Raw genomic sequence first — 19,996 nt, forward strand, 5'->3', positions numbered from 1 at the left:
GAATATATCTGGGTGCACATAAAGGACACAAGGTTCTGCTGTGAAGCGATATCCAAGTTTGTGCAGCAAGGATTGAAGTTAATTGATCTTTCCTTTGCACTGTGCTGGGCTGTCCATACAGTTACCAACTCTGCTCCCAACTGTGAAGCACTCATTGGTAATGAGAAAGATCAGTAACAAAAAACCAGTAAGTCTACAGGACGTTACTGAATAGCTCAAGGGTGCACAGAGTGCAAGAAATCTCTAGAGAGCTCATTACAGTCCCCATATCCTAGGGGTTGGTACCAAAAGATGCACGTGCACTGAAAAACCAGAAACAGGACTGCAAAACATGTTAGCAGTTCCACCTCAATGCCCAAAGGTGGCAAAGCATTGTTTCTTGTTCCTCTAGAAAGCTGTTACGTTCACACAGTGCTATTCAAAATTAGCCTCAGGAGGGTCAGAACAATCAGTTCTCTAAAATGTTGTCAATGTTTGATCAAGTATCCTGCTGCCTCCTGGCAGCAACAAGATAACATTGCCCATCACCTGGAGTTGAAGCTGTGTCAAACACCAGCAGAGAAACAGTTTCTACTGTGTGGCTTCCTTCAGATGCCCCAGTATGAACAACTCCACAGTTGCCCTCTCCCTCTGCTGATTTGGAGCCGTGACTCCTTGGGATTCTGAGAAACAAGTTGCCAAATACTGGTTAAAGCTGTCACAGTCTCTATGGGCTTGCTAGAAAGGCTGTGAGGGCACATAGAGCCCAGATGCAAGTACAGCCGTGCTTTCAAAAGGATCTGACACCAGCTATGCAGGTACATGGATGCCTATGTCGTTGGGGTCACTGCATCCTAAAGATACAATCACAATTTTCTCTAAACGTCATTAAAAAAGAAAGCCAAGCAGACATGGACTCATTTGCACTTATACTTTCAGTATCTTTTCTTTCTTTTTTTCTCTTCAGTATAGGTCTCAATACTGCATACAGTCCTTTCTTAAAAGTAAAATCAAGAGCTTTGAAAATCTGGAAGTAGATGTGAACTGGGAACATTTCAAAACTTCATGTAACTGCATAAGAGTATGCCCACCCATAAATCACTATACTGGATCATGGAGTTGGAAGGAATTTGAAAAACATCTATTATCTCAATTGCTAATAGGGCATTGAATAGTACAGGAACCAGGACAACTCTAATCAATAACCCTTTCCATTTTGACAATGAATTGCTGAAAACTAGCCTTACAGAAACATTTCTTATTACTCCTGATTTCTCCTTAGCTGCATTTCATTTTGTGTCTTGGTCTTTCTCATAATGCCTTTAAGTGTCTGTGCTACACTTCTGTCTTTGACCTTAGTAACCTGTTACAGTTTCTACTTCCTATGGACTTCATTCTCCTGTTTGGGATTGTTCTTTTACTACATTTTCAATCTTGTTTGTGCTTAGACATGCTTTTTTCGAAATCTATCACTATTGTGTTGTTATTTCTCATTCCCATCATAGGAACTGTACATAATAACATATCTTAGATTGTTCTCACCAATGTTACCCTGTCTGCACACCCTCAGTGACTTTCTCTTCCTTGTTTACAAAGAAAAGAATCCTCTAGCTATTTCCTTCACCTTGAAGCGTCAAAACCTTACCAAAGCATTTAAAAACTTGCTGGATAATGTCTCCTGCTGTATTCCTTTTCAAGCAGGTGCTGGTGACCTGGACCTCAGAGCAAGCCTACACACTGCTGGTACACAAACATAGCACTTTTTCCTGTTTTCCCTTGACTGTGTTTCCTGAACAAGCTATACACTTTCATATAAATCATGTAAATTATTCCATCAGCTGTTACATGAACTAATTGCAAGTTTGGTCATATAAAAGAACTGTATCCTTATCTTACTTTCTATATTTTTAAAATTTCTATACAAGTACCTAAGTTTTTTGAGCACTGGCCTACTTTTCTCTTCCTTATTATTTCTTCAGGCTAAAAATCCCCTCCAAATGAAATTGTAAAGAAACTTCTGCCTTCCTAGTTTGCAGCTAATGAAACAAATCACTACTGATCAACATTTAAGATTCTAGAAAAGGGAAATAGCATAAACAACCTAAGTCTCAGTCTATTTTTGAGAACAACAAGCCCTAATGTGATCATGAGAAGTTCTCTACTCCAATAGACAGGGATGTTTTTTCATCTATTCAATTCAAAGCAATGGCATGAATGCCAAAAGATAGGCTGGCTTCCTTCTAAAAAAGTATGTTGGATTCTTCTAAAAAAGGTCAACTTGTTACCCCCTCCCAAAGCAAAAAAGCCCCCAAACAACTCTCCCCAGTTTCTACACACTCTCTAGTGCAAAGCAGAAAGTCTCTTCCAGATAATTTAAGAAGAAAACTACAAACCTGTTCTTCCTAAGTGACATAACTGTTCAGTAATTTCATGGCATTTTCCATGTGACTTCCTGACCTAATGGAAACCTTCTTGATCTCTTCACAAACTGCACAACTGAAAACTAGGATTGCTGCTGATAAAAAAAAACCCCAAAAAACCCCAACTCATAGAAAAAACTCAGCTGGTCTTCCCACAAAAATCTACTTTCGTGTATGCTGTAAAGATGTAGAAATACATTAAATATCATTCAAAATACTGCCATACTTTACATTCTATACCCTATATTTGTGCTTCTGATCTCAGGAGCAGAAAAATGTTTTCTCAAATGATTCCATCGCCTCGTGTTTCATTACCGAATCATTTTTCGGTTTGAACCTAACATGCTCATTTGGAAACACAGCTCTCTTCCTTACCTAGCATTAAAGCATCAACATAATATATTTCTTAGCCCTACACTGCTTCCAAGTGCCTTCTACACAGCCAACTTTGTCTGCATTTTAATGTTAGCTGGTTTTGGATGGGTGATACATCCACATTTCATTTAGAAAGGACTTAAATTCTGCAAAAGCAGGACTAGATTCCAACTCTCTAAGTCCTACCAGAATAACTATTTTAAGGCTAACTTTCTGGAGTACTTCAGGGTAGTTTCTGATGGACAAGCATTCTCACTTTGGTAACAACCAAAGGCAACTTTGCCTTCCAGTAAGAACTAATGTTGGGATGAGTGTGGAGAGCCTTTCCCAAAAGAAAGGGCTGTCCTTCTGGCCTACATGTTAGAGCTAGCTTACTCTATGCCATCTGCTCCCATGAAGGTAGTAGCAACAATAAAACACTGCTTTCCTCTGTTACTAGATAACAAGTGGCATACTTGGCAGGTTATTTATTTCCATGGGAGGTCAACTGTGCTGGCAAAACCAAAAGCTCTGTCCTCTAGCCCAAGCAGGGTGCTGGGTGGCTCTGAGGGGAAGGAGTCCTCTCCTGTGCTCTGAAGACTTTATTAACCAGAGAGCTTCAGTGCATTTCTGGCTGATGTGGATACAGATCTCACCAGGCAGGGATTACAGAGGTGGGAAACTTGAATCGCTTAACAGACCGCAACCGTACCTATAGAATTCTATTGCTAGGAGTGAACTTAAGCACAGAGGAAAATGGGATGGAAATAGGGTAAGTCATCACAGAACCTCAAGACAGAAGAAATTGTTTTCCTTAGCTGGATGTTTCCTCCATTCCTCTGTCATAGGTGTACCAGACTTGCTTTCTAATGTATTTGTTCTTGCCTTCAGAGAAACTGGATTGAAACACAGTAGTTGAACTTTTTTTCCAGCCCCAGGTAATTTGCTCATAGCACTCCCTAGACCTGCCAGCAGTGTCTGCTTAGACCCTAGACGCAGCAACTGAAGCAGAAGGGACCTCAAATATACTGCCATTTGGCATCCATCTTCGCAGTTATTGTTCCTTTTGTCTCACCAATGTTATGGTCTAGCCTATACTATACCCTTTGTCACTTGGCCTGCCAGAGCCTTCCAGAATGCGAAGGTGTGAACCAGATATACTCTAGGAGATACTTTCCATTTGCACTCTCAATACCTCATGAAATACAAGCAGACAATTTGGCAAACACTTTCTTTCATTCCATTTTGTTCTACCTGTGTCCCTGAGCTACAGCCTAGTGACCAGTCATTCTGGTAATAAAAGTTTTTCTAACTCTTAAGTCTGCATTAATGTTACTAATATTCACATATTCTACAATGTAAAATATTCATCAAATTATTGGAAGTGTTTAAGTATTTATTACTCATTTTTTCCCAGGGCCCTGTATGAGCACCTGGAGAAATGTCTGAAGAAGCCAGCTTCATAAAATTGATTGCATGTATGAGGACAGATCCAACATTGCTGTTCATTAGTTTTTTTAACGTTAAGCACTTTTACTACCCTATTACCTTGCTTGATAACTCATGCTTGCAAAAAAACCCAAACAAAACAAACCACCACCACCACCACAGATGAGGAAACACAGATTTCTCTAAAGCATGAGCACAGTGAAACATTCAATACAGTGTTACAATCGAAGACAAAAACCACTTGGGAATCTAACCTGGTTTAAAAAGAAAGGTGGTGGAGGGAAGTTCTGCTGCACACGTTCTGCCATGAAATGTTGAAACAGTGAGCAGTTTTAAAGCAGTGTGGGCTGAGTAGCCCAGGGGCTGGATCCAGCCCTTGAAACACTTGAACTTGGCCTCCTGACCTAAGCAAGCCTTGTCTTATAGAAAGCCAAGAACAGCATATATTATCTTGCCAGCCAAAACTCCTGCCTTCTCCTGCTTGCTCCCCATCCGTCAGAACAAGCTGTGTGATGTGCAATGCACTCTGCCTTCTCAAAGAGCATGGCTGAGGCATCCCTGATGTACTCCATGCTGCTGTACAAGGTGGCTCCTCAGCGTCCTTTTTAACACTTCACGAGGGAGCATGTGTGCCCCAGTGCCTTAGCTCTACACCACATCTTTGACTAAAGCACATCTCAGGCTGCGCCCAGGAGTGGCACACGCAGCACTGCCAAGCCAGAGAAATCAGCGCATCCAACACCCAGAAATCAGAAGACCCTTCTCTGTTCTACTAGTTTACAGGAAAAGTACAAAGGCATAAAAAGTTCCTGGGATTTTTTGCACTGACGCTATTCAGTGCCATGTTTTCCATGATTTCCTTTCAGTTTTCCATGCCTTATTAAGGCCTCCTGATATCAATACAAAACGACAACATCCACAGTGCCATGAACAGCCATTAGCCACCTGAGCAAGAAGCAACTGACCCAAACCTATGTGTGCCACAGAAGTCAGACAGCAAAAAGAACAAGTATTTAAGATCGGTGACTGAATTTTGAAATAGAGCTGCTCATTCTATGAATGAAAGGCAATGATTGCTCAGCTTCTCAGAGTAGCAAGCAATCATAATTTACTGGAACCCCCTCATGCCTTTCTAGTTTCTCATGCAGCTGCTTACACCATGTGGCTTTTAATCAGGTGTCTGGACGTAGTAAACACAGCAGTGTTGTTGCTTCTTAAATATATCACCCCTACCCCTGTTACACCTTTAACATACTTCTGTTATGCCTTTAACTCTTAACACTTGGAAGTATTCAGGTTGGACAGGGCTTTGAGCAACCTGACCTAGTAGAAGATGTCCCTAAGTGTGGTGGGGCAGTGTGGATTAGATGATCTTTAAAATTCCCTTCTGACCCAAACCATTCTCTGATTCTACCTCAGCAGTACACATATTTTTCTTTCAAAGGCACGTTCCTGCTGTGTAAAACTGCAGTATCACCTATCCCAGAGCACAGATTTCTCTTTTATGGGTCACAGATGTGTATAATTGCTTTAGTTATCTGTATGGATTTCAGTTTAACTGGCCAGTTTCTGCTTTGTTCATTTTAGTTCAAATCAGGATTATTTCATGATCTAATGAACAAGCATACTTATGTTCTGATTAAACTAATCCTAACAAATTAGAACAAAACAAACACATACTCAATTAGGTAGAAAACAGAGTAAGGAAACAGAATGACAGTAAAAATAATATTGTGACATTCTCAATAATTTGTAAAATTCCTTCTGCATATAATTTGCCAGAAGTCCCAACAACTACCATATTTTCTGCAATACTAAAAGATAATGAAGTGTTAGAATTCTCACGTCAATGTGCTGAAAATATATAAATGCACACAACTACCAAAGATAGATGATTACATAGAATAAAAAAAAAATGAGACATGAAACACTCCACTGCCAAAGTCTAATGATTTTGGGATCAGTTTGGGGTAAATGTATAACTGAAACAGATGATTTGCAGTATATTAAGAAATGAAACAAATTAAACCATCAATGAATACCCAACTTTGGGCTCAGATATTTTAATAAGAGCAAAAAGAATTGCTTTGTTTGAAATAATCTATTGTAATCTTAAGTAATTTCCTTCTGTGCTCTCTTACTAAACCATTTCATTTGCATGTCTGCCATTAACTTCATTGCAAGCAGATTTACTGCACCACATATCAGCCAGCTAGCTTCTCCGAACTGATCCCTATTTGCATCATTATTCTGTGTAACTTCGCATTTACTTTGTACGCCTGTCTATCAAATCATAGTAAAATGTCTGCAACTTTTTTTTAACTCCTGCTTTTAACGGAATTTCTCCTTTGTACAGATTCACCACCACTGAGAAACAAACAATAAACAAAAAACAAAGTAAAAGCTTGGTGTGTCGATCTGTAACCATATACCTCTTTGTGTTTTAAATGTCCATTTACTACTATACAGCATTCATGACTATGAAGAGAGAGAAAAACATTACTGCAGGAGAAAGAAAAAGAGACTTCTAACCACAGAACTTAATTTACTGGTATATACAAAAATGTTGTGGGGTTTGGTTTTTCTTTTTTAAATCAAGTAACTGCAGTCTCCATTTGAAAAACTTGTGCTTGCTTTCCCTCTTCTAAGCATTTGTGCTGTTCTCTAACTACTGAGTATCAAGGGATTTTTCTTCTGAGCATTCAAAAATAAAATTCCTCCTCACACTCATTTTAGCTCATTTCTCCTTTAATGACAATTCTTGTTACTTCACTTTTCACACACCCACACAACTTTTTGAAAGACTTTCAAATCTTGTAGAGTACTGATTCTGCTGAACAAAATATCCACTGCTGTTTGACAGGCTGTGTAATCACTGCAAACTCTACAAAAGCACTCCCATCTTGCCAACAGGTTAATTTTTCAATCTAGCAAAATAAGAATTTTTCTTGCTTTCCTTAATTTTTTCTGGGTAAAATGATAACCATTCTGAGAGCGCTTCTTTTTCACTTGATGACAATTACACTGTTTGAACTTTCAGTGTAGTTACTAAATTACTGCTCCCTTAGCAGACCAACTGGTAGCAGAGAGAGGAGGTGGGAGATTCATGAAGTAACATCTAGTTTGTGTATGCTGTGAAATGAAGAGCCCTTTCCATAAGGATTCCCTGTGGGAATCTGAACAGGATTTATAAGCATAGATGTACTGGGTCTGGCTGGGATAGAGTTTCTTCATAGTAGCCCCTGTGGTGTTGTGCTGTGGATTTGTCACTAAAACTTGTACTTGTTTGCTACAGCCTCAAAACCTTCTCTTTTTCCTCCTCTGTTCCTCTCCCAGAGAATAGGCTGAGGTGGGCAAGAAGTTATATTCCACACCATATAACGTCATGCTCAGCAATAAAAATGGGTGGAGGAAGAAGGGGGTGGGCTTTTCGGCTTCCAAGGTACTTGTTTGGAGACTGGCTGGGCAGCGGTCTGCCTGTGGGAGGTGGTGAACGATTTCTTTTGCTTCACTTGTTTTTTTCCCCTCTTCTTTCCTTCACATACGGATCTGTATTTATCTCGACCCACGAGTTTTCTTGCTTTTGCTCTTCCCATTCTTTCTCTCATCCCACTGGGGGTGGGCCAAAGGGGGCGAGTGAGAGGTTGTGTGGGTGGTTAGCTGCTGGCTGTAGTCAACTCACCACATTAGATAAGTATACTCCTGTAAAAAGGGACAGATGTGGCATAACACTAATTTCTACAGTTTTTCAGGCTATGCCAGCCTCAGCCACTGTGCAGGGAATGCTTCCTTCCATCAGTTCATGACAGTTCTCAAGAAGCTGCTATCCAGCTCAAAATTGCTCTGGCATAGCTTCATCTAGACCCCTCACACCTCCAAAACTCACCCTGTAATGGAACAAAAATGCTATACCTACTATAGAGGTTCCTCAGCTTAAGAGAAAGAGAGCATTTGCAGTGCCTGACAGGGAGTAAGACAGAATTTTAGATCTGATACCTATTTATTTCTGCTTTTGTTTCTCCTAGATTGCACATATTTTATTTTTTTTAATTATTATTCCAAAGCAAGAAAAAGCTCATTAGCTCTGAAGAGCTCTTTGATTCTCTTAGACAGCAATAATATGAAAAGCTAAGAACTTTGGCTTTGTAAAGCATAATTATGTTTTAGATGACCATAGGATCAGCTAGGGGTGTGAAATGTTTCAAATACTTCAGGAGCACAACAGCTAAATAACAGGCAAATAAAAATGCACCTGAAAGGGTAACCAGCTAGTGGAAGAGCAACACTTGTGGAAAATTTAAGATTAGCACAATTGAACAGCTTATGCTTAAAGAGTAAACAACTGGCATTTTGCAAGTTTTTGGGCCACTGAAATAATGAGAGACTCTACCTGGAAGGAAAGGAAGAGGATGGAGAAGGCATTGAGTCAATGTATCAAATGTGCCTACACTGCCCACCAGTCTTTCAACCCCTTTCCAATGTAATGAGGACAAACATGGTCTGGCTGAGGAAAAGAACATACAGTCTTCCAGTACGGTGTGTTTCAAAGCCCATGCTCCACATTACTTAAAAGTATATCATGCACTGGAGTCAAAGATAGTCGCACATATGCTACTGGTAGAACATTTATGATTTATCAGTGGGCTCTAGCTCTCCAGCATCAATAAATTATTCCTCATTTTCTGCCCTGTATTCTATGTATACACTGCACAGTGCTACTCTAATGTGTTAAGCAGATGCTGTATTTTGCACCAGAACTACTACGTTTTAGATGCTAACAGTCACAGTATTGTTTGTCATTTGCACTCAAGTAACAGAAATTTCTAAGCTCTCTGGTGACCTCTGAGATTCAGCTCTTTCCCCCAATCCTGCTGCATGCCCCCAAATTTTTCTTCTTTCACAGAAACAAGTGGCAGTTCTGTCTAGCCAACGTTTTGTTTTTATATTGAATTAAATGGGAGTGGGAAAAAGTGCATAAGGCTGTGAAATGCCATGATATTTCTAGAATACGTTCCATTTCTAGAATATGCTACCAATAATCAGAGTTTTCAGATACAGGTTTTAATATTCAAGTTCTTAAAATCATCTTTACATTCCTAAACAATATCTAAGATAAAGAATGAGAACAGCAGTTGAAATAGCAGTTATTATCTGTACTGCACTCAACTGTGTCAATTAAAAAACTGCTGTTCTCAGGCTGTGCATACACACACTAGCAAAAATTATCTAGTGAAACATTTCTTCTGTGGGGAAAACATTGGTACAGTGTGTGGTAAAATTAGGCACTTTATGAGAAACAAAAGCAGGAGAAAAAGGTAAAATACAATTTTCCCTTTGAAACATTTATCATGTAAATTACACCCCTAGTCACTCAGATAAATAATTAGCCTCTGCAGAATTTAGTTTTCAAAAGCCAACCAAAGTCCTTCTCTTATTTTTGCTTAACTCTGAATGGATCAAAACTTGATGCATGTATTGGCTTTCAGATACAAATATTATAAAATTGTTGCTAGTACCCTGGCCATTCTGCATTATTGTTTTAGTTCAGGTACATCTTCATGTATAACTGAAGGACGATGATACTGTAGTCAAAACAATAGAAAGCAAATCAGAAGACAGGCTTTGCAGCTCCTTCTCTTTTTTGTAAAATGGAAGTGATAATTTTTTCATCCTGTAAGCAAGTTTCAGGACTTGGTAAGAGGCTGCAAACTACTTTAAGACCTTTGGACATCAATTTAAGTGAAAGCTCTTCTCTCCCAAAAAGACAACCTATGCATTTGATCAGTGACTTACACTATTGTCTTCAGACCAACTGTCTCCCTTTAAGGTGCTTTGTTGCTTTCACATATTTTGGCAATAGTTGGTTTTGTTTGATGGCTATATATTTACTACTTTCAAACTGTAATCCATTGTCTCAGAAATACATCCTGCATGTACAGAAAACAGCCTAAAGAGACAAAAAAAATCCACTTTAATTTGGGTCCATTTTGCATACAGCATGGAAACAATATGAAGTTCATTTTCATGGCTTCTACACGCCTTCTGACAATCCAGACCCAAAACAGTGGAGAGAAGTGGCAATGGAGAAAAAGAAAACCAAGCTACTTTTTAAAAAGTCAAACCAAGGGACTCAACTCAACAAAACAAAATTCTTTTCAATGATCTGTTATGTAACGTAATGTTCAGTTTCACTTGAATATTTCTACAGAGAGAAACTCCTAATATTTGAGTAAAAAATTATGTAACATGGAATATGAGTTCACAGAAGATGCTACTGAAAGAAATCAACATTTATTTGTCCTAATTTTATAGGGCATTTCTTTCTGACATGTTCTCATATCTAAGGAAAATATGTTCTCTTAGCTTTGTTTGTTCTATGAACAGCAACAAACCAACAGTAAGCAGTCACCTGTGCTTTGATACTCTTTCTAAGAGTAGATCTATATGATTTGTACGAGGGGCTATATGTACTTCGACTCTCCATGACCTACTGTGAAGCCTGCTATGGTATGTGGTCTCTGCCTCTAGATCAGAGTATCCCTCTTGATCTATGGTTTTGCATTCATTCCATTCTTACCACAGCCTGCCATCAATTCTAACTGCTTTCCATATAAACCCAATAAGCATCTAAATATATGTTACCAGTGGCACTGTATCCCCTCAGAATTTTGTATTAACAAATAAGGGTAGAACAGCATAACGCACTGAATTGTATGCTGTAATACCATAACATCCATCACAGCTAAGGAAAGGTTAAACAAATATGAGTGCTTTGTATAAATCTGAAAGAAATACATTCCCTGACTGATGACTGAAATACAATTAAGCTGCTGCTTGCAGGAAGCCACTGAGTACCCACTAAAAGTCATAAAAATTACTTTTGATCACATGACATGCGTTGAGGCCTACTTCTGCTTCAGGAGGGCAAGAGAGACGTAAATACAAATTATAGCTTTAAGACACTGATCTATGTAGTTTCTCTTAAAAAAAGTCTGTAATATTTTTTCTTCTCAATTTAAGGGAGGGAACCAAACTTGGGTAATCAGTTTTCTTTTATGCTAATGACATCAGTATTAGAAAGTGCTTAGCAAGCACAGCTCACTAAAAATGTATTTGACAGCCATTTTGAAAGCAGCTGCTACTAGATTAGAACTTGATATGAATATGGATCTCAAATATTACCTTTTCAGGGAACACTTTCAGTTCTCAAGACCAGAAAGAAGGAGAAAAGAAAAAAATAAAAGCTGAGGCAGAAAGAGACTATAAAGCAACAGAGAAAAAGGGAAAAGCAACTTGCATCTGACACATGGCTTGTGGCTTCCTACAGCATTGTGTTCTTATTTAATATCAGTAGCATTAGTCTACTGCAATTACTTTTGCTGTCGCTTACATTTTTCTAATTCACAGTCAGGATCCAGAAGCTTAGTTACTCAGCTTTATAATTTAGACCAGTGGGCCAAGTTTTGCATTTGGCAGACATACCTGCTGCATTAGAGTAAAACAAGATGCTAATGAACCTGGGATGTAATACATTAGCGGATTGGTTTTTTTCCTGCTCCCATCTCTCAGACACCTTGTAGTCACTGCTATCAGTAATAAAACACATATATAACAGAAAAGCAACATAAGCAAGCAGAGATATTGGAGTTACCAAGCAATTGGATTCTACCTTTTCAGTTTAGTTTGAGAGGGTTTTTTTTCCCCCTAACAAGACATATAGCAATTTTAAACTAACTTATTCCCCTCCCTCTCCTCTCCCCCCCACACCACACAGAAAGTAGCTATTGAGCGTAAAGACTGGGTAACTTTACAAGACCTCAGGAGCTGGAAGGACCCCAGCAGGAGATGGAAAGAACAGCAGCAGCCAGTTACAAAACAAGACCCATCTTATTCTTTCCCCTGAGCCTCTGCCAGCCATTTGCACACACTTTGCTGCAACATGTGCATGCAGGATAACACTCTTGGGGCAGATCTTCATGCGTAGTAAAATGTATGTCAACCTCAAAGGGACTGTAATACTTTAGATGAAACTCTATTATTTGTCTAAATATGTGTAGCAGTGTAGGAAGAATGGCTGAATTTAAAGGTCTATAAAATGCACCTATAAAAATGGGTCTATGGAGGAAAAAAAGAGTTCCAGACAAATAGACTACTGCTACCAACTATCACTTCAAGGTCACTTGCCACAACTGACCTCCTATTAAATGCGGTTACCCTGGCAGGCAGGAATGAAAAAAGCAAGGTGGAGATGGCACTGTATAAACTGTTGCCCATAGCACACTGGTATTGTTTTTCAATGGACTGCTGAGTGTCCTGCCTTGTCTTTTTGTTTCTTTAACTATTACAGTGCGAATTCCCTTTTGTGGAAATCTAATAATGTGTATAAACTCTGACATGCAATTCCTGTGATGGGCAAATCTTTGATATTCACATTTCACTGAACAAACTCACAGTATGTGTAACTTCATACAGCAGCGCGTGACATTGAGGAAGTTTAGAAATTGGGTTTACCATGGAGGTTGGAAACTATTTTTAAATAATCTCTAATACCGAAGAGAGGCTATTTATTGTCACAGTAGGCAATTGTGGAGCATTGAGAGATATAACTTCACTGTTGAGGAGGAATGGATGAATAGGAAACCTTAAAATTCAATATATTTTTAAATTCAAAAGCTTTAGCAGGCACCATAAAGAGACAATGCTATTGCAGGGGAATTACAGTTTAAAGACTATGAAAACCAGCATAACCCAAGTGTATTTCATATTGGTATTTCCATTCCTGCTTAAAATACTTGAAAGGTTAGTTTCTCCCTGTGTGCTGGATGAACTGTTGTGTTGTCGAGTGCTGAGGAACCCAAGAACAACCAAAAACCACCATACCTAAGGGGCAGGAGGGATATACAAGACCAAATATCTAGCTTTAACAAACTGGTTAAAAATACCCAAGCATTCCTGAAAAATAGGCAGTCACATGATAGATTAAAATGAAACTTGCAATTTTACCCAATTTCCAGCCTGTATCTACTTCAGCCACTAGGTAAACAGGATAGACTGACAGGAGAGCGAGCTAGAGATTGACAGACGAACAAGGACTTTGGGGGGGGCCTGAGTCATGAATTCGTTGACTTACTACACTATGGAGCATCAGGCTCTAGCTAATTCATGCTGAAATAGCAAGCAGCAAAACTCACACAGGAACAGATAACATCAATACAGGAGATACATGGCTTCAACACTTGGTCATGCCTGCAGTTCAGTGTTCCATGGGTAACTTGTTAATGCTTCATACCTTAAGGTGGTTGCAGACTATTGCATTCATGTTTATTATACTTATAGATAAGTTCAGGTCTAATAAATGACAACCAGCTCACGACTAGTGAATAGACTTCAGCTGATTTCATTATTTCTTTATGATCGATTCAAAGGGGATGCCTTCCCTTCAGCACAGCAGATTCTGCAGTCATGCAAGTCCTTTGTGTGACTGATGCAATGGAAATGCCAAAAGAATACAAACACTACCTACGTTTTCCAGAAAAAAAGGAGAAGTTAAATTTTGACACTTCACTAAAAAACATTTCACTAATGATGATGGTGGTTTGGCACACCTGAAAGGAAGGGAAAAAGAACTGAAATACAAGAAGATTCTCTTGCTTTGGATCTTCTTCCCAAGATCTGTACAAGACTCATAACCCCACAATGTGCTGCCAGAAAGTGAATCATGGAACTGGACTCCATAGCCCAAGGGACACATGCCTCACATCATCTTCCTTTCCCATAAGAGAAGACAAAGTAGGAAAAAATAATAAGATCATACCTCTCTCCTGTGCAGTTCAAGCTGCACAGTTTTGGAAACCATGGGGTCCTCTGTGCCCTGGATTTGTCTTTGAAGAGGCAATAAAATGTGTAAAAGAAGTACGAGAGCACACATGCACGGACACTACCAAACTCACTAAAAACAAATGATGAAACACAAGAGACTGAATTGAGGTTTTATACGTCAGCAGTCCTTCAGTGTAGAAACTCAGGGTGGTTATTTATTGACTCAATTAAAATCTTGATAGATGAATGACAACCTTGTTTCTATGACAAGGCATTGATGTTTCTAGGGAGAGGAAGTTTTACTACTTAAAGTAACACTACTTTTACACTGTAGTAGACCAAAGGTATTCCCAAAGTTAACACAAGAGATTCATATTTTAGAGGGGGGAAAAAAAATGTTACCTCAAAAGATTATTTCAAGGAAATATTATGGTGCTCTTCATCACAACCTGTCTCCACATACTGAAATAGTAACAATGACTTTTCAGCCTAGCTTAGTGAACTAGCAGTTTACAAGCTTTAGGGACAGCTTTCATTGACATTTTCATATTTCACTTTTTTTTTGTTCTTCATGTTTGGCTGTTTAACCAGTCAAGACATTTAGATTTTCCTTTTTTTGCAACATCCAAATTGTTTTTGTTAATATAAGAAAAACAAATAGAAACCTATGAAAACTAGAGCTCTGCAGAACCTTAAAGTATTGGCATAGAAAGGGCTCAGGGAGAGGCTCTTGTGCCTCTGAACAGCTTGGGAAGCTTAAACAAAGAATTTTTCCTCACAGTTCTCAGTGCAAGATTGTGTACCCCAAAATTCACGACCAAACTGTGCACCCATTGAGTTAAAAAGCAAGTAACTAGGAGAAACCTATTAAGACCAACAGAGAGAAATTTTAGGGAATGGGCTATCTCTTCTGTCATGTTTAGTATCTTGAAGAGCTCTTATCTAATCAATGTACCAAGATTGTTTAGCAGCCCCGTAGACTTTCAGGCAATGTCCTATATAGCCAGAAAAGAAAAACTGGTCAGAGAAATTCTTCGTGTAAATCCTTTGTTTCACAAAGCATCTACCAAGGGTGCAAATCTCTGAAATATGTTATTATTTTCATTATAGTTTTCTGTCAAATTAATCCACGTGAATATAGATATCACAGCCTAAAATATTGCACATCTTCAGACATATCCCAAAATAACACACAGAATATATTAATGCAATATAATTATAGAAGTTCATCTACATCAGCACATCTGGAAGACCTGAGTCACAACCAAGTCTTTGTGGCATGTACATGCAAACAGGCTTTCACTGAATTACAAGGCAGAAATTGAGCAGCCTAATTCTCTTTTATTTACAGTAGTTAAAGTGTCATTCTTACCAACTCTTGCAATGTTTAAGTGCAGAACTCAATACCTGAAAGGCATTTAAAAAAAAAAAATCCTCCCCCAGACCTCCAAAGAACACACCACAAAATTATACATAGCCACCAAAAAGAGACCAAATGGAAGACAGAGTGAGAAAGAAAGAGAAAGTAATAAAGAAAGAGAAAATAACATTAAATCAAGCTACAGTGTTTTTCAACAGCATAGAATATTATGCCTCCTCTTCAGGCAGAAGAAGAGATAACTCTCATAACTCACATTTAGCAAGTAAATTAGTTAATGCTCTTCATATGAAAAGAGGAGTTTGTACGTACACACACACATTACTTATGAAACCACTTATGATATCTGTGGCTGAAGGTAAATAGTCATCACATTACAAGCAGTACTTCACAAATGTAGCAATTCCTTAAATATCAATGGAACAGCACAGCCATCTCCAGTCTTTTACACTTAGCAGACCCATCTAAAGACAATTTTTTTTTTCTTTTGTGGAGTTCAAAAAGAAAAAAGAAATTCTATCTGGAGATAGCTGCAGTGACTCTTGTGAAAGAACTGGAAGCAACAGAAATAAGAAGATCCTCTGGGAGCTCCAGTAAGCGAGCAGAAGAACCATCCTGATATACTGACTAAATCTGATGCAGAAGAGCAATACTGTGCATGCAAAGGAAGGGTAGCAGCTGACCTTCCTTGACCAACAAGATGAACAGCAGTATATATGCAGGGAGGCAACTTCCTACCAAGGCAGAGAAGTATACAAGCCATGACCCAACAACCACCGAAGCAAACAAATTTTAAACTGGTTTCAAGTGGCTCAGATAGCACTGATGCCATTTTTACCTCCTGTCAACCACAAACATCAACATCTAAACAACTTCTTCAAAACCCAACAATTAGCACAGGACAACTTCTACAGTGGTGAAGAAAAGCATGTTATCTTCTACTTGAACTCACAGTACAGAGAACATCTTGCTGTGTTTTTATCATAGCAGACCTGTAGAAAAAGTTTCTGACAAGTATAGACATAAAATGGCTTTTTCTATTCCTCTTATATTCTGAGATGATAAAAAAAGCTGAAGCTGAAATGTGTGGTATTTAAAAAAAAATAAAAATAAAATCCTGCTCCCTTTCTGAAAGCTAGAACTCTTAACTATCTACACAATGTGCTACATGGCCTTGATTATATCCTGCCTGCTGGGCAGCCACATCTCTGCTTTAGTGTCCTATAACGCTTAGGCTGTTTGGTTTCATTTTTCTTAGATCTCTGCAAAAACTCGAGTTCCTTTCTCGAGTGCTCTTGCTGGGTAGAGACTGGTTACTATGACCTTCCCAGGTGTGCAGTACCAAGGGCTACAGGAGCAGTGTTGGCTCCTGAGACCTCATAATTCCTTAGGCATTAATTTGTCAAGAGCTCCAACCTTGTGCATAAGGGGACAAGTTAAAGCTAATACAGTCTCTGAACTTTTCAAGGAGTCCAAACTGTTTACCTAAAGCAGTAGTATAAAAAAGTACAGGTATCTCTGAAACAACAGATGCTCACAGGCCCTAATGCACTTCAAATTCCTTGCCATATTGCAGCATTCATTGTGGCTAGGTCAGAGGTTCAACACACAGCTTTTCTTGAGAAAAGGGAACCCGTTTCCCCCTTTTAAAGCAATGTTTTTCCTTTTCTTCTCTCCAAACTTCCCTATTGCAAGCACTTTTGCTTTATAATCACCATCTTCTTCACCTGGAGACTCTTCCATCAGCCTCCTTAGGTGATCCAGGTCCCACCAGCCGGTCTGTTGCTTAGTTACTACTCCTCTGTGTTTCAGAATCAAAAATGATCTGTCTGGGGCAACAGCCAACTTTTTGTAAAATATTGCTCTATTTAAATAGATGTTCATTGTAGTTAAAATGACCTGTTATTTTTGCTTTCTGGCACTGCAGATACTCTCCCTCTTCTCCCTGGTAGATTTTATAACAATACAGGAACAGAGGCTGCCAAGAAAGAAACCAAGCTCCCTGTTCAAAGTGGGGTTTGCAGCTTGATGCAGACTGTTCCCAGCACTGAAGAGAAGTTCCATGCTGCACAAAAACTAGAAAAAAAAATAAATCTCCACATTTTAATAGCATGTGACAAACCTGGAGAACATACTCAAAATATGTGGTTTTGTTTTACATGGAACTAATTGTGCCAGCTGTATTTTGCCGTAGGAAAGTGCAAAAATCCACTTACAACATGCTAACACTCTGTGCTGCTGGTGAGGTATAAACTTGTTCTGCTGTTTCCATCAGATCTCAAATCCATTACAATTTGACCTTCTTACACAGCATCTTTCGAACGTCCCCAGATCATACCTCTTTTTTCCTCAAAATCTGCAGTTACAGGCCTGATTCATATTTCCCAGTTGTTAGTTGAGAGCCACACTAATTCCCCCTACCCCAGCTGAATTATTCCAGATTCTCTACACATCCATGAGTGAGGTATCAAGAAAATAAGAAGAAAGGTTTTCCCTCGTTGATTCCTGCAGGCAAACAACTTTCTGCAACATGAGATCTGATTAGTGCTGGCCTCCTGTCTCAGTCTGTGCTCTTGGAGAGGTTGTTAGTGGTTCCAGACTGCGATATAACATTTCTCAAACTCCTCCCTATGTTGAGCCATGAATTTCACAACTGCAATGCAAAATGTTGGTTTGCTTTGGTTTTGGATTCCTCAACTTTTTTTTTCTAGATCAGGGTGGTAAGAACAGTGTTGGCCATTAACATGCTGCCAGTTTGCCCTGCAGATACATCACCCAACACATACTCCTCACAAAATTGCTAACTCCTTTCCTCCAACTGAGCATATAGAATAAACTTAGGAAACGAAGACAGGAGGCGGCTTGCGGGAGACACACTGATAAAGATCAATGGCAAAATTTTGCTTCTGCCCCCATCTACCAAATAAATCACTAGGAGAACTGTGTCCGCTCTGGAGCCCTCAGCACAGGAAAGACATGGACCTGTTGGAACAGGTCCAGAGGACAGCCACAAAAATGATCAGAGGGCTGGAGCACCTCTCCTGCAAGGACAGACTGTGAGGGAATTGGGGTTGTTCAGCCTGGAGAAGAGAAGGCTCCGGGGAGACCTTATTGTGGCCTTTCAGTACTTAAAGGGGCCTTAGAAGAAAGGTGGGGACAGACTTTGTAGTAGGGCCTGTTGTGATAGGACAAGGGGTAATGGTTTTAAAACTAAAAGAGGGCAGATTCAGACTAAATATGAGGAAGACATTTTTTACGATGAGGGTGGTAAAACACTGGAACAGGTTGCCCAGAGAGGTGGTAGATGCCCCATCCCTGGAAACATTCCAGGCCAGGTTGGACGGGGCTTTGAGCAACCTGTTCTAGTTGAAGATGCCCCTGTTGACTGCAGGGAGGCTAGACTAGATGACCTTTAAAGGTCCCTTCCAACCCAAACCATTCAGTGATTCTTTGATTCTAATACTTGCACTGCCTTCGGCAGTAATTCAACGTCACTCCTACAGCACTGGGAGCTGAATTTTGTAGACAATGTCCTGATGTTGTTATTTTTTCCTACCTTAAATAAAAATGACAATTTAAACAATAGAAAAAGAAAATTAATTTACCAATCAGTGGGGCCATAATATTAGTGCAAGGTTCAAAAATGAGTATGTTTACTGTAGGAACCATCTCCAACAGCCTTATTTTCATTAGACAGCATTATATTCCTGTATTTTACAGCACAAGTGCTTGCCAGATAAAGGACTACTGCCATTGAATAAAATAATGTAAACTGTGGCCTCAGTGTTAAAAATAATCTGTCTAATAAAGATACACAAAAGGAACTTAAGATAGCTAAAAAGCCGGAAGCATATAGAATAAGCTTACTGGATAGAACAACTGGTCCCTTCCCACATGCATGTCCACATTTCCCACCAAGCGGCCTTTCAGAGACTCTGTCTGGGAATCCAGACTGAGGGACACCCTGCAAGGTATCTGCCCTGTAATGTAAATACAGCCTTTATGTATGATAAGGGGCTCTTACTCTGGAGGCCATGTATTTGCCACATCATCTTTACAGTCATAGAAGAGAATAAGGCCTGTAGGTTGATTGGAAAACCATTTATTGCCCAGAAGCGAAGGGTCATGAGGTCCTGTGTTCTGCGCCCCCAGGCACGCCACCACTGCCATTAGCAGGAACTATGTTCCAGGTGGGAATTCAGGACAATGCTGTGATGTGTTTCCCCAGAAACGTTGTTAAGATTCTCAGAGATTATCAACGACATTAAGAAGGGTAGTAAGGCACAACAAAGTATGAAGCTCAGCTTATGCTAAGTACAAAGTTTGCTCTCCTTCCAAAACCAAATTCCTTTTTGTACTTAGATTGTGGCATTTGACATACTTGTGTTAAGTCTCTGTTGTACCTGTGCTTCCACCCCTCAAAATCCAACTTCACTTAGCACTGTGAAACAATAATGAAATTGCAATAAAACACTAAAAAAAAAAAAAAAAAGAAGAAATATTAAGATTTTCATTGAAAAAGAAAAAAAGAGAAAGGTTCCACAAGGGACCTTACTATCGCTATCAATTCTTACGCTGAAAGCTGGAAGATAATACG

At 39.2% G+C, this 19,996-nt stretch overlaps 1 protein-coding gene across 5 annotated transcripts in view; it reads right to left on the minus strand.

The window, feature by feature from the left end:
- BANK1 (B cell scaffold protein with ankyrin repeats 1) overlaps positions 1–19,996 on the minus strand; it is a 146,815-nt gene that overhangs the window by 27,404 nt on the left and 99,415 nt on the right. The window lies entirely within an intron of this gene.

Source organism: Balearica regulorum, chromosome 4 (genome assembly GCF_011004875.1).
Source record: "Balearica regulorum gibbericeps isolate bBalReg1 chromosome 4, bBalReg1.pri, whole genome shotgun sequence".
Classification (NCBI taxonomy): domain Eukaryota; kingdom Metazoa; phylum Chordata; class Aves; order Gruiformes; family Gruidae; genus Balearica; species Balearica regulorum.